The following is a 15,629-nucleotide window of genomic DNA, read 5'->3' as shown; positions in this document are numbered from 1 at the left end:
AAAAAAAAAAAAAGAGTCTCACAGACTTTCCTGCCCAGGCTGTCTTTGAACCATGATCCTGAGATCTCAGCCTCCTGAGTAGCTAGGATTACAGGCATGAGCCACCGACGCCTGGCTAATTCCTTGTTGTTAAGTCCAGTGTTTCTTCTTAGATCCTGTCTACTCAGAGTTCTTTATGCCTCTGTCTGGTAGGTGAGATTTTTCTCTCTTAGGATTAGGGAAGTTTTCTATTATTTTATTGAATAGGTTTTCAATGCCTTTAATTTTGAATTCATCTCCCACATCAATCCTATGAGTGAATCTGATCTTTTGACTGCATCTGCCAATTCTTGGATTTCCCTTTGCTATGTTCTAAGTGTTTTTCCCATGCCTTTCATGTTTTATCTTCAAATCCCAATACTCTTGTTTTCCACTTCACTTATTCTGTTGGCATTCAATTGTGGTTTGCGATAGGGCAGCTGAACCTAGAATGCTTCCAAGCTCTTTATTGAGGTGAGTTTCACCTTTTAATGAGGTGTGTAGACTTTCTATTTTTTCTCTCCATGTTTTTGGGCGACTTTTGTTCTTTGTCATTTGTTCCTTGCATTCTTCAATTTATTTTTGGACCCTTCCATTTCATCAGCCAATTCTCTCATCAATTCTTTAATGGTTTCTTTTGTCTTCCATCTCTTCTCCTTCACTCTCACAAGGGTCCTTCCCTAGACTGTTGTTGGCTTTTCGATTTTTTTTTTGTCATGACTGTTCATGAATTTTGTAATATTTTGTTGTGGTTTGTGCACTTGGGTTCAGGTTGTGGTAAACAGTGTGGTGGTGGAGTGTGATTTGCCAGATAGATCTGTCAGATTTGGTGTCTGGCAACCTTCAACTCTGGGTGGTACAGATAGTGTAATGTGTCCTGGTCAGTTATTGGGGCTCTGTGGTGTGTCCAGTGTTCTGGCCTAGGTTTAGGACTGGTGGCGTGTTCCCATTATGTGGTTCACAGCAGTCTTGTGTCTTGGCCCCATTCTATGTCTAGGGTAGACGGATTCCCACTAGTCACAGAAGTTCTGGTAGAAGTCCTGGACTGGCACCTATTTCCAGAGGGGCTGGGAGCAGCATTCCAACACTAGAATCTCATTTGAGCCCTGAGGGCAGGGAGGGGAAATAGGAGAAAGGGAGCAGGTTCCCACTCTGCTTTTATAGAAGGTTGATCCTGACAGTGTCCTGAATTGGAACAGGCATGGGCCCTGGAGGGTGCAAACTCTCACAGGGCTGTGCAGGAAACTGTCCCCACGCAAATCGCAGGCTGGCACTTTCTTGGTCCCAGACTAGTGTCTACTTCTCACAGTGTGAAGGGCAGTGCCTGGTGTGCTGATATGTGCTTGGCCTCAGGCTGGTGTACTCTTGGCAGACTAGTGACACTAGTGACATTCAGTCTGATCTGGGATGGGGATTGGATGGGCTAGATCCAGGCCTCCAGGGTAGGCACTAGCTTCAGAAGAGGCAAGCTCCCACCAGGTGCCAGGACATCGTCCCTCGGACATCCACCTTGGCAGATCAGGTTTTTCTGCCAGCAGCCAAGGCTGAAGAGGATGTAGGGTCCTTAGCACCCAACCAGTAATGGTCTTGGTTGTCTATTGAGCTCCTGAGGTTGGTTCGGAGTTGACCAGCAGCTTTGTGAAAGTTTTCTGCCTCTGGATACTGCGGTCTCATGTTGCCAATCTACGCTGGTATCTGTGCTGGTTGGGGACCTGGCACTGGGAACGTTTTCTGTGTCTAGATTCTATGCTGAAAATGAACTATCCAACTTATGGATGGGGATGGGAGTGAAAAAACTAGGAGTGAGGGAAGTAGTAACATTTTCCAAAAAGAAATGTATTCTTTACCTTACTTATGTAATTGTAACCTGTTTGCACATCACCTTTATAATGACAATAAGAAATCAAATATAAAAATTTAGCTGGGCACCCACCACTCACGCCTGTAATCCTAGCTAGCTACTCAGGAGGCTGAGATCTGAGAATCATGGTTCAAAGCCAGACCAGGCAGGAAAGTCCACAAAACTCTTATCTCCAATTAACCACCAGAAAACCAGAAGTGGCTCAAGTGGTAGAGCACTCAACTTCAGCTGAAGAGCTCAGGGACAGCACCCAAGCCCAGAGTTCAAGCTGCATGACCAACAACAACAACAACAAAATTTAATCAGGGATATAGATTGCCTCCTAGAGAAAAATACTTAATAGCTAAAAAGAATGACAGATTAAATATATACTTCTTAAATCTTGAACTATATGTGTTAAGTTTTCAAATTAATAAAATGTATGATTTTAACTTAATAGCAATATGCTTAAATTGTATTATCTTTCCAATTAAATTCTGCATTCTTGAGATGTAGAAAATTACCGTTAAAAATAAAACACTTTTTTCATGTTGTATTCAGCTCATTTAATGAGATTCTTGAATTCTCCAAAGCCTAAGAGGTTAAATTAAATGCTTTCCTTCTCAAATGCTCCTTACACTTGTATCGTATTCTATCTTAATCACCACCCATCTTGTCACTAGGAAATCTTTAGCTACACCTGTTAGTTCAATTACCTGGGGTAAGACAGTCATCAAACTGCAAGTAGAAGGGGGAAAAATACAATAATACCCCAAAGAATCTTTGCACATACACAGTCAACACAATCCTTTGGTCATAGTTGTGATGGGTATTTCCCTACCAACCAACCAAGTCCACACTGGAGGAATGGCACTGAAGAACTAGTCCTTCCTAGAGTTCAACTCCATTCTAATACTACCTAGAAATCCCACAGAATGGACCTAATCTCAGAGAACTACTGCACATTTAAGATGACAGCTACAAGCACAAGCTTTGCCTATTCTTCCTTACCTGTTCTCCTAATTATCATCTGTAAATTAGGGCTTCTTTGGTGAGATGTGTTTTACTTTTATAGATTTAAATGTTCAGTATATATATATATATATATATATATTTTTTTTTTTTTTTTTTGTCCCGATGAACTCTATTTGGGGGGGGGGGGTCCGGTCCGTGGGGCCTGAACTCTGGGCCTGGGCACTGTCCCTCAGCTCTTCAGCTCAAGGCTAGCACTCTACCACTTGAGCCACAGCACCACTTCTGGCTTTTTTTTTTTCTGCTTATGCGGTGCTGAGGAATCGAACCCAGGACTTCATGCATGCAAGACAAGCACTCTACCACCGAGCCACCTTCCCAGCCCTGAACTCTATTTTTTTAAATGATAAGTTTTAAATCCCTGAAAGGATACTATATGATTTTTTTTTTTTCTGATTATGTGGTGCTGAGGAATTGAACCCAGGGCCTCAGGCATGCAAGGCTAGCGCTCTACCACTGAGCCATCTTCCCAGCCCCACTATATGATTTTTTAACATAACACATTCAGAAAAATTAAGAGTTCCCACAAAATATTTCAGTGTTTTAAATATACAACTCAATATTCTACACATTTTTATTTAAAGGATTAATCATGTTGCATTATATTTACTTATATTACTAGGAAGAAATCAAAATTACTGTTGGAGCTGGGCACCAGTAGCCCATAACTATAATCCTAGCAACTCAGAAATGGAGATCTAAGGATTGCAGTTTGAAGCCAGCCCAGGCCAAAAAGTTCATGATACTCTTTAACTACAATTAGTTATCAAAATGGTTGAAAATAGAGCTCAGTTATCAAAATGGTTGAAAACAGAGCTCAAGTGGTAGAGCTTTGAGCAAAAAGGCTAAGGGACAGCACCCACACTCTCTTAGATCAAACCCTAGCAATGGCACCAAAAAAAAAATAAAAATAAAATAAGCTGCTGGAAACCATTTATTTAGTGGAGTTTTCCAGCCCAGACTGGACTTGAACACACGATCTTCCTGTTTCATTGTCCCAAGTGCTGGAAATGCACCCAGCATACATAAATTATCTTCTGTGTTGTATGTTTTTAAGGTTATGTATTTCATACTTCATTAGGAGGATTTTTTTTCAAATTCTTTATTGTGATTAAGTGATTACATAATTTCCCAAATTTCACAGTATTGTGGGATAGTGATGCTTAATTAAAGTCACAAACATTCTAACTTTCATGGGGCAAATTGTCTGTAACATTTATGAGTTCTATAAGCTTTGCAATACAGTTATTTCTTCCACATGGGATGATACGTACATTTCTTTTGTTTTGCATAGCATCAGCTGTTCCCTCTTTCCCACTTGTTCTTCCCTCCCATCACTGCCGTTGAGTTGCTTAGTTTATTTTGATCAAAGAGGAGTATTGTAAAAATACATGTATCACAGGAATTAACAGACATAAACAGTATCAGACTTGTTGACCTTTCAAGACAAAAAACACAACTTAAAAAACAAAATTATATTATTTTGTAAATAGCATAATTACCAGTTTTTCTACGTGCTCAGGGAAGTCATTTAGAAGTAACACCACCAGAAACAAAACAAAGCAAACAAATCATACAATCATACTAGGAATTCCAAAATTTTTAAATCAAAGCAAAACCTCCATAAAAATTTATATTTCTCAAATTAATTTTCTAATCATGCTCCAAACAATATTTCTTCACATAAACAAAGGTAAGGGGGAGAGTGATTCTTATACTGAATGGGAGATAAATCTTAGGCTATTGCAATAAACAAGTTTTCTAAGTACTGCAGTATCCCCTAGTGGACTGGCAAGGAACAGTTATTTTCATCATCATAAATTTACTCACAATCCCAACTCAAAAGCATCTTTATCTCAGGATGAAGAAGTGTTCAGCTGGGTGCTGTGATAAGCAGATTGCAGTTCTGAGCCAGGTCAGGCAGGAAAGACCAAGAGACTCTAATCTCCAATTATCTACCAAAAAGCCAGAAGTGCAGCTTTGGCTCAAATGATAGAGTACTAGTCTTGAAGAAAAAAAGCTCAAGGACATCTCCTAGGCCCTGAGTTCAAACCTAGTTACTCAGAAGGCTGACATATAAGAATCAAGGTTTGAAGGCCAAATGCAGGCAGGAAAATAAATGAAAGTCTATCTCCAATAAACTACTAAAAAAGCCAAAAGTGTATCTGTAGCTCAAATGCTAGAATAACAGGAATAGTGCCCAGGCCCTGAGTTCTAGCCCCTAGACCAGTTTTTTTTTTTTGGCGGGGGGGAGGGGAAGGAGTGGAGAGGGTTGGGTTGGGGATGGAGGGGGTGGAATTCAGAAGTATTAACTGGTTTTTCTAAATTTTGTTATTTTTAATTTACTGTAGTGCCTATGCAGTATAAGTCCACTTGTTTTTCCAAAGATAATGTTTTCAATGCTTCTAATAAACTCTTCCAGGAATTTACCTGAAAGCATGAATTTAGAAATTTTAAATCAATCCACTTTGTTTCATAGTAACAATGTGAAGCAATATACTTAAAAGAAATTAAACTACTTCAGTGATCTGAATGACAACAATCAAGAGATGAGTATTAAGCAGAATACTTTGAGAAAGAAACTCATTCTTTTAATTTTACATGTTGTGTAACTTCTACTAATATGTGAATTAAGATTTAACTAAAAACATACTTATTTAATTAATTAATTTATGATGCCAGTACTGGGGTTTGAACTCAGAGCCTGAGAGATGTCCTTGAGCTTCTTTCTTCAAAACTAGTACTCTATCATTTAAGCCAAAGCTGAATTTCTGGCTTTTTGGTGGATAATTGGTGTTAAAGAGTCATGGTCTTTCCTGCCAGACCTGGCTTAGAACTGCAATCCGGATATCACAGCCTTCTGAAGAGCTAGTATTATAGGCATGAGCCACCTGTGCCTAGCTATAAAACATTTTTAAGACATTGACACTATACACAAAACAATGAATACTTCATACTTTTGGATATAAGGAAAATCTACTTTAGAATACCAAGAATACAAGGGATTTACATTCATGGTAGTATTCACTGAAAATAATACAACCATGAGTCCTCATCTACAGGGTCTTACACAATCTATTCCTTCTACTAAAACATTCTCTCTATCCCTATCCTTTGACCTAATTTTTATCTATTTTTCCCCTATAAACTGAACTAAATAAACCTCACTTAGTAAAACAGAACTCCACTATTAATATCTCACACAAAATGTTATGTATCCTACCTTGGCTTGATTTACTTACATAATTGCTAATAATGTTACGATCAGGCTATATAACGAGTTCTATTATTTTACATAGCTGTTAGGAGGAATAAGTGAAATATGTATAAGTCATCTACAAAAAAGCCATATACCATGTTATTATTATTTATATCAGACCAACCGAAACCTGTCAGATGATAAAGCATGCTTCCTTCACTTAAATTACTCTTCAAATTTGGTTTCATTTTGTAAAAGAACAATTTGATTATCAACCTCTACATTGTTTTGTATTGTGATAGTGTAGCAATCAAACCCAGAGACTCATGTAAGCAAGGCAAAATTCTCCTTCTAAGCTACATGCCTTCTGCCAGATTTTTAAACAAACAAACAAAAATCAATATTAATAAAGTTCAAGAGTTGTTCTTAGGTATTCCTGTCAAATTTTTTTGATAATACTCTATTCAAGAGAGTGAGTTTAATTCTCTACTCTCGCTTTCTTTCTTTCTTTTTTTTCTTTGCCAGTCTAGGGGCTTGAACTCTGGGCCTTGGCACTGTCCCTGAGCTTCTTTTTACTCAAGGTTAGTACTCTACCACAGCACCAATTCTGGCTTTTTCTGTGTGGTGCTGAGGAATCGAATCCAGGGCTTCATGCATGTGAGGCAAGCACTCTACCACTAAGTCACATTCCCAGCCCTAATTCTCCACTCTCTTGAGCAGAATTATTAAGTCACCCTTAACAATAACTAAATGGCAGGAAAGTTGTACAGCTCTGTGGAAAAGGTTATAAAAGACATGAAATTTTATTCTGTCTCTCTAAGATCATTTACTTCGGGGGAAAATAGCAACCATGTTGTGAAGATGCTCAGGAAACCCTATAAAGAGGAGATGGGACTCCACACAGTGAGCCAATCATCTTGGATTAGATCTTCCAGTCCCAGACAACACTTCAGTGAATAGGGTTCAACTAACAGCTTACCTGGAACATCTGAGACACTAAATTATAAGGCTAAGTTATTCTCAAATTTTTAGACTCAAAGATCATGTGCGATGAAAGAAAGAAAGAGAGAGAGAGAGAGAGAGAGAGAGAGAGAGAGAGGGAGAGAGAAGGAAGGAAGGAAGGAAGGAAAGAAAGAAGGAAGGAAGGAAGGAAGGAAGGAAGGAAGGAAGGAAGGAAGGAAGGAAGGAAGGAAGGAAAAGGAAAGGACTTTTCTGCCCAGGCTGACTTTGAATGGCAGTTCTTAGCTCTTAATGCCCTGAGTAAACTAAGATTACAGATGTGAGAGACTGATAACCATAAAAATCTATCTTATTGATGTCGTTTATAGAGCAATGAGGCAGCTACTGATACAGCAACTCACCAACATGAGGAATATATTTGCCAAACAAAACATTCCCTTAAAGCACAAACTAATCAGTAATCACTTACTTTCTTGTAGATGCCAACCACCAGTAATGACATTAATGTATGCAAATTAATATAAATACCCATAATTTCTCATTGCCCATTAAAATATTAGAAGTTCTCTAAAAAGATTTATTACATACATATAAGGACAATTTTATATATAACATATACATATATGTAAATCAACAATTAAATTTATTACATGTACTTTATGGAAAAGCTAGGGGACAAAGCATGTATTCATGAAAAAATACAGATGATCTCTCTCTGTCTCCTCTCAGCCAGATGACCTATATTGTTTCATAGTAAAGTGAATAAGATATAATAGTAACAGCTTAAAAACTTTTATAGAATAGGGGGCTGGGAAGTTGGCTCAGTGGTAGAGCGCTTGCCTTGCATGCATGAGGCCCTGGGTTCGATTCCTCAGCACCACATAAGCAAAAAGAAAAAAGCCAGAAGTGGCGCTGTGGCTCAAGTGGTAGAGCGCTAGCCTTGAGCTGAAGAGATGAGGGACAACGCCCAGGCCCAGAGTTCAGGCCCCACGACCGGACCCTCCCCCCCCAAAAAAAAAACTTTTATAGAATAATCGTCAAAGAAAAAGTTTAAAAAAAATAAAAATACTGGCAAAAAGTTACTATGACAGACAATAATATGACTGCCTACCTAGAAAGAGAATTAAGTGAAAAATTAATAGATATAGTAAGTACAGTAAGGCAACAAGACCCAAGATCAAGACAGAAAAATCACCAGTCTAAGTCAGAAACACAGAAACATCTGCAAGATGTTTCAACGCCAACACAGGCAAAAAAAAAATCCTTGAAATTACATCTCCAAATTTACCAGCCCAAAACTACAAACTGGACTCAAGTGGTAAAGCACCAGCTGACCAAACAAGCCAAGATAACTGAAGGCCCAGTGTTTAAATTGGGGGGGGGAGGGGCGCGTGAAAGGGCTAGGGCAAAAGGGAGGAAGAAGTCTGCCATATACTAGCAGTAACCAATTAGGAAATTCAATGCAAAAAAATATACTTAAAATAACTACAAGGACTAGAAGACATGGCAAAAAATAAGTAGACCAAATAAGTGCAAAAACAATTACTAAGAAAAGCGAAGTCTTTTACTGAAATTTGCCTGGACTAATAAAGGGTCGTCATTTTCTTAGTGATAACACAGTAAGAGCTAAATACTGGTGGCTCACTCCTATAATCCTACCTACTCAGGAGGCTAAAATCCAAGGATTCTAATTCAAAACTAGCCCAGGTAGAAAAGTTTGTGCGATCCTTATCTAAAAGTAACCACTAAAAAGTCTAAAGTGGAGCTGGAGCTCTCATGTGGTGAAGTGCTAGCCTTGAGCAAAAAAACTCATGGACAGCAACTAGGCCCTAAGATCAAGCTCCAGGATACGCACAATATAAATAAGTAAGGAATTAATGGCCTATTCTAGTCATAGTATAAGGCAAAACACATTAAAGTAATTCCAGCCTCAAAAATATAAATTTTGTATCAATTCAAATGAGAAATACAAAGAAAAAGACCATGGAAAGGGTATACGTAGCCCAGTGATAAAACGTGTATAATATTATATGAAGCTTGGGTAATTCCCCAGCAATGCCAAAGAAAAGAAAAAATATGTAAGAAAAACAGAGTTTTTAAAAAGTAATCTTAGGGCTGGGAAGGTGGCTCAGTGGTAGAGCGCTTGCCTTGCATGCCTGAGGCCGTGGGTTCGATTCCTCAGCACCACATAAGCAAAAAGAAAAAAGTGGCGCTGTGGCTCAAGTGGTAGAGTGCTAGCCTTGAGCTGAAGAGCTGAGGGACAGCGCCCAGGCCCAGAGTTCAAGCCCCACGACTGACAGAACAGAAAGAAAAGAAAAGGTTACTCACAAAGTATTACTGAGTAAAAATGTTACTAATCAGGCATACTATCAAATAAAATATTAAGTGACATCAACTATTAAATATATATAAAAGTATTATGTAGATTAAGAAAGACAATTGTTCCATAATTATGCAAGAATGCCTACTACTATGTAGCAGACACTATATAAAGGATGAGTTTGAGCATGTACCAATCAATGGCTTATGCTTGTAATACTAGTTATGTAAGAGAATGATAATCTGAGGATCAACATTCAAAGCAAGCCCTAGCCAATAAAGTCTGAGACAGTTATTTCTTACTACAAAAAAAAAAAAGGCCAGAGGGGCTGGGAAGGTGGCTCAGTGGTAGAGCGCTTGCCTTGCATGCATGAGGCCCTGGGTTCGATTCCTCAGCACCACATAAGCAAAAAGAAAAAAGCCGGAAGTGGCGCTGTGGCTCAAGTGGTAGAGCGCTAGCCTTGAGCTGAAGAGCTAAGGGACAGCACCCAGGCCCAGAGTTCAGGCCCCACGACAGGAGCCAAAAAAAAAAAAAGGCCAAAAGCAGAACTGTGCTTCAAGTGGTATGGAGCTATCCTGGTACAGAAAAGCTTAGGGACTGTGCCCTAGACCTGAGTTCAAGCCCCAGGAACAGCGCCAAAAAAACCCAACTTGGTGCAGTAGCTCAGGCTTCTAGTCCTAGCAACTTGGGAGGCAGAGATTGAGAAGTATCATGGGTCCAGACCAGCCTGGACATGAAAGTTCCTAAAGACCACTTTATCAATCAATGGCTTGGCCTTCACACATCAATAGCTTGATGTATCCATCATCCTAAGATATGTGAGTAAGCACAAGTAAGGTAACAGCCAAGCAAGTATCACATAAAGAGAGACCCTCCTCAAAAATAATGCAAGCTAGATGGGCGCCAGTGGCTTATGCCTAAAATCCTAGCTACTCAGGAGGCTGAGATCTGAGGATCGCTGTTCAAAGCCAGCCCAGGCAGGAAAGTCCATGAGACTTTTATGGCCAATTAAGTGGTGTTGTGGCTTAAGTGGCAGAGCACTTGCCTTGAGCTGAAGAGCGCCCAGAGTTCAAGCCCCATGACCGACCAAAAAACAAAACACAAGCTAAGTAGGAGGCAGCCTGCCTAACAAATGTGAGGCCCTACAAACTTCAATCCCATTAAAACAGAAACAAAAGATACTCAGTAACAAGTATCTGACATTATATTAGGTCCCTGTATCTTTTTAGAGTATTATTTTCAACTTATAAAAGACCTTTTTTTTGGGGGGGCGTCCAGTCGTGGGGCCTGAACTCTGGGCCTGGGCGCTGTCCCTCAGCTCTTCAGCTCAAGGCTAGTGCTCTACCACTTGAGCCACAGCGCCACTTCCGGCTTTTTTCTTTTTGCTTATGTGGTGCTGAGGAATCGAACCCAGGGCCTCAAGAATTCAAGGCAAGCGCTCTACCACTGAGCCACCTTCCCAGCCCCTTATAAAAGACCTTATCCTTCACTATGTTCATAACATGAGCTAAAGATCCAAAGGTTAGGGAAAAAAAAGTCAGATGATTTAAAATGTTGAGTTTGGAAGTGGAGATGTAGCTCAAGAAGTAGAGCAGCAGCCTTGAACAAAATAGGCATACACGAGTGTGAGGTCCCAAGTTTAAGCTCCAGAACTGAGACATACACACACATGTAGGGGTGGGATCGGTGGTGGTGGGGAGGTGGGTGTATATGTATAAAGTCATCATTAAAAAGAAAAAAATAAATGAGCTTGGGATGGGAATGTGGCATAATGGTAGAGTGCTTGCCTAGCATGCATGAAGTCCTGGATTCAATTCCTCAGTACCACACACACAAAAAAAGCCAGAGGTAGCATTGTAAAAGAAGCTCAGGGACAGAGCCCAGCCCCTGAGTTCAAGCCCAGAACTTGCAAAAATTAAAATAAAATAAATGAGCTAAAGGGAAATTTTATATTAGTTAAATCATCCTATTGTATATTTGTGTATTTGAGGGTGTATGTCTATGTGACAGTACTGGGACTTAAAATCAGGGTAGATGTTCCTTAGCATTTTTGCTAGCACTCTACAGGTAGGCTAGCATTCCAAGACTGAGCCACACCTTCACTGCTAGCTTTCTGGTGGGTAAATGGAGGTTAGCATCTCAAGGAATTTTTTTAAATTTTTTGTTACTATACAAGTGATATACAGTCAAGGAATTTCTTGTCCAGGTTGACTTCAAAATGTGATCCTCAGGTCTCAACCTCCTGAGTAGTAGACAGGATTATAGGCATGAGCCACTGATTTCTAACTCACATGGTTAATTTTTAATAGAATTTTCAGGAAATGAATAATAAAATTAAAATCATTTAGCTGTGAAAAGTATGCCAGATACTTAAAAAAGAAAAGTGTGTATTCAATCCTAGATTAATAGTGACAAAACATCAACTCACAAAAACCATCTATTACAAAGTTTACTGAAGTCAGACAGAACTCCTTTTACAACAAAAACCAACTTAGCCTTCCTCCATTACATTCACTAAAATACTTTGGCAGGGAAAACTACTCACATAGTATTAACAAAGAAAAAATATTATTTTGATTAAAGAGAAAACAAATCATTGACTCTAATAGTATACCATTTCAACCTACAAGTAAACTCAAGAACCTGTCAGACCTAAATTGCATATATGCAATTCCATACTAAAAACCTTAATATTATTAACTGAAGGCACTGATTTACAATGCTTCTAGAATCATGATTATTTTTCACATATGTCTAATGAGATGTCCAAGAAAAAGCACTCAATTTAATTTACTCATCTTTTCATTCAGAATCTATATTTCTAAACTGTAATTATTAACTAAGAGTAATTTTGCCCACCCTTTCCCTTCAAGGTGTTTACAAATCTGGAAAAAAGCTTTCATTGTACCTGAGGAGACAAATGTGAATTCTACTGGCATCTAGTGGGTAAAAGCCAGAGATGCTACTAAACATCCTCCACATACAGGCCCCCACATCAAGAATTACACAACCTGGGGCTGGGAAGGTGGCTCAGTGGTAGAGCACTTGCCTTGCATGCCTGAGGCCCTGGGTTTGATTCCTCAGCACCACATAAGCAAAAAGAAAAAAGCCGGAAGTGGCGCTGTGGCTCAAGTGGTAGAGTGCTAGCCTTGAGCTGAAGAGCTGAGGGACAGCGCCCAGGCCCAGAGTTCAGGCCCCACAACCGGACCCAAAAAAAAAAAAAAAAAAGAATTATACAACCTAAAATGTCAATACTGCCTAGGCTAAGACACTTTGAAGTACAAAACTATTAAATATCAATCTGTATTTTTTTAAGATTTTTGTCATGTTTGTTTCTTTATTATTTGCTAATTGTATGCATTATCAGAACCCAGGACAATAGTATTCAAAAAGAAAAGTTTGCTGAATAAACAAAATGCCCCTAAACTTACCCCTCAAATTCTTACAGTCTCCAAATCCACTGCCTTTGAGGGCAAGGGCAATCTTTCAGTATCTCATACAGGTCCTGCAAACTAGCTAATCAACTAAACTGATTAAAAAACTCTGCCACAAGTTTCTTAAATCCCAGTTTGATCCAATCTTTTCATTTTTCTTCCCAAAACTTCTCAGCGACTACAAAATTGTAATAAGGTATCTGTCATTTAAAGATAAAGAAACCAAAACACGGTAGCCAGGTATGTATGTCTACCTTGTGGGAGTCTAAAGTAGGAGGGTTTCTACTTTGCACTAACCTAGACTACATAAGGAGAAAAATCGAATGAAAAGAAATGCAAGGGAAAAAAGACAGCAGGCAACTCAAAGATGAACATGAGTCTAGCTCAGAACTTGACTCTCCCAACAATTTTTACTGTAAATTTATTTTCCCAAATCATAATTCTACTTCACTAATAGACACTTCCTCACTATGCCAGCAACAACCACATTTATTCCCATTCTACCTGCTCAAACTGTTTCTCCTATCAAGCTTTTTCTTTTTCTATCCCACAGATCCAAATCTTGTCTGTCCACCAAAATCTCTTCCTATCCCACTTTAATAACTTTCTTCTTGTCTATAAAATCTTATGTCTTGAATAAAATACCAGAGGAAGACAGTCATTATTGATACATGGACTAAGCTTAATGTATATTAACATTTCACATAAAGTAAAGCTATTTAGATTATTTCTTTCCTAAAAACCATTCATCCATTCTTTCCTGGTTTAGGAAGTGATTTCAATAAAAAATGAACTCATGTCTCATTTGCAGAAAATAGTCATATACCTGGAAGACATTCCCAAACACATTTCTAATAGCAGAAATGGAAAGCCAGAATGGCCCAAATCACCTGGGTCTTCTCCATTAAGAAACAATTACCAATGTAGGTGTTTCATAACTGTAATCTTTTTTTTTTTCTTTTTTGGGTCAGTCATGGGGCTTGAACTCTGGGAGTGCGCATTATCTCTGAGCTCTTCAGCTCAAGGCTAGCGCTCTACCACTTGAGCCACAGTGACACTCTGGTTTTCTGGTGGTTAACTAGAGATAAGAATCTCGGAATTTCCTGCCTGGGCTAGCTTTGAACCTCGCTGGCTTTGAACCAAGATCCTCAGATCTCAGCCTCCAGAGTAGCTAGGAATACATGAGCCACCAGCACCTGGTTCATACCTCTTATCTAAAGCTACTACAGAATGACTGCTGTTTGAGGACAGCCTAGGCAAAAAGCTCAAGAGATCCCATCTCAATAGCTAGAAGCAGTGTTCAGCTGTCATCCCAGCTACGTGGACAACTAAGATCAGGAAGATAATTCCATAACATCTCCTGAAAAAAAAAAAAAACAAAAAGCTTTCAAGGCCTCATCTCAAAAAAAAAAATGAAGCATACATATTGTCATCTCACCTATGATGGGAAGACCACAGGCCTAGCCAGACCTGACAAATAGATGAGGCAATATATCAAAATTAACTACAGAGTGATGGGAAAGGGTGGCTCATGCCTATAGTCCTTGCTACACAAGATGCTCAAGGATCACCACTTGAAGGCAGACGGTACAGGGAAGGTTTTCCAATTAAACACCCTCAAGCCAGAAGTGCAGCTGTGGCTCAAGAAGCAGAGTGCAAAGTCTGAGTTCAGAACCAGCACACTCACAAACACACACACATACATACCCTAAAGCAAAAGGTTGGTGACACGCCTCAAGCAGTAGAATGCCTGCCTAGCAAGCATGAAACACTGAGTTCAAATCCTAGGGACAGCAAACAAGAAAAACTGGGGGGAAAGATCATTTTACTCATAAGTCCAAGCACAGAACTCACCTCACAGTCACATCCTTAATTCATTTCACTTACATCTACCATTATGTCCTCCAAAATTCCATTTCTAATTAATAGTTTCCATATCTTTTGCTTTTTCTCTTTAACCAAATTATATAGAAAACCCACCAGCCTTTACACTTCATTCTTTTCTATACCAATTTTCAATAAAATGAAAAGTCCAATATTTCTTACCCAAGTTCAGTCTTTTTTTTCTGACACCAAAACTTGAACTCAGGATCTTACCTGTGCTAGACTATGTTTACTTCCTTAGTTACTGTTCTACCACTGGAGCCAGGCCTGTAACCTAGCTTTTTTGCTCCTGGTTATTTTAGAGATGGAATGTGTCAGTCTTTTTTTCTGATACCAAAACTTGAACTCAGGATCTTACCTGTGCTAGACTTGTTTACTTCCTTAGTTACTGTTCTACCACTAGAACCAGGCCTGTAACCTAGCTTTTTGCTCCTGGTTATTTTAGAGATGGAATGTAAATAAATTTTCTGCAATGTTGGCTTTGAACTGAGATTCTACATATTTCAACCTCCTAAATTTACAGGTTTAAACTGGCATTTAGCTCTTCAGTATTTTCTAAGTCTTAAAATATCAATCCCATGAAGTTTTATTTTCTTTTTTCTCCCTTTCTCCTTTTCATTCTTTGAGAATATTGGTCTAAAAAAAAAGTAATACAGTTCCTTGCTGAAGAAATGCAGAAGAATCCACAGGGCTGTGGTAAAGGAAAATCAGACCACTCTTATTGTATTTTTTCTTTTGAGTTTTTTTTTTTTTGGTGAGGTTGAGGTGAGTGCTGGGTATTTAAATTCTAGTGCTACCAAACTATAAACATGAGGTCAACCCATAACTATGATGTACTTGCCCAGTCCTTATGGTTTGTATTTATAAATTACATAGTACCTCAGTATAACACAAAATAAATATATAAATGATTAGAGTATATGCTGAAATTTTTCATAAGTG

At 38.9% G+C, this 15,629-nt stretch overlaps 1 protein-coding gene across 2 annotated transcripts in view; it reads right to left on the bottom strand.

The window, feature by feature from the left end:
• Abl2 (ABL proto-oncogene 2, non-receptor tyrosine kinase) overlaps positions 1-15,629 on the bottom strand; it is a 79,549-nt gene that overhangs the window by 62,707 nt on the left and 1,213 nt on the right. The gene's annotated exons all lie outside the window — the stretch shown is intronic.

Source organism: Dipodomys merriami, unplaced genomic scaffold (genome assembly GCF_024711535.1).
Source record: "Dipodomys merriami isolate MVZ:Mamm:240054 unplaced genomic scaffold, mDipMer1.0.p SCAF_24, whole genome shotgun sequence".
Taxonomy (NCBI): Eukaryota; Metazoa; Chordata; class Mammalia; order Rodentia; family Heteromyidae; genus Dipodomys; species Dipodomys merriami.
The sequence above is the reverse complement of the archived record's forward strand: the minus strand, read 5'-3'. Positions and strand labels throughout refer to the sequence as shown.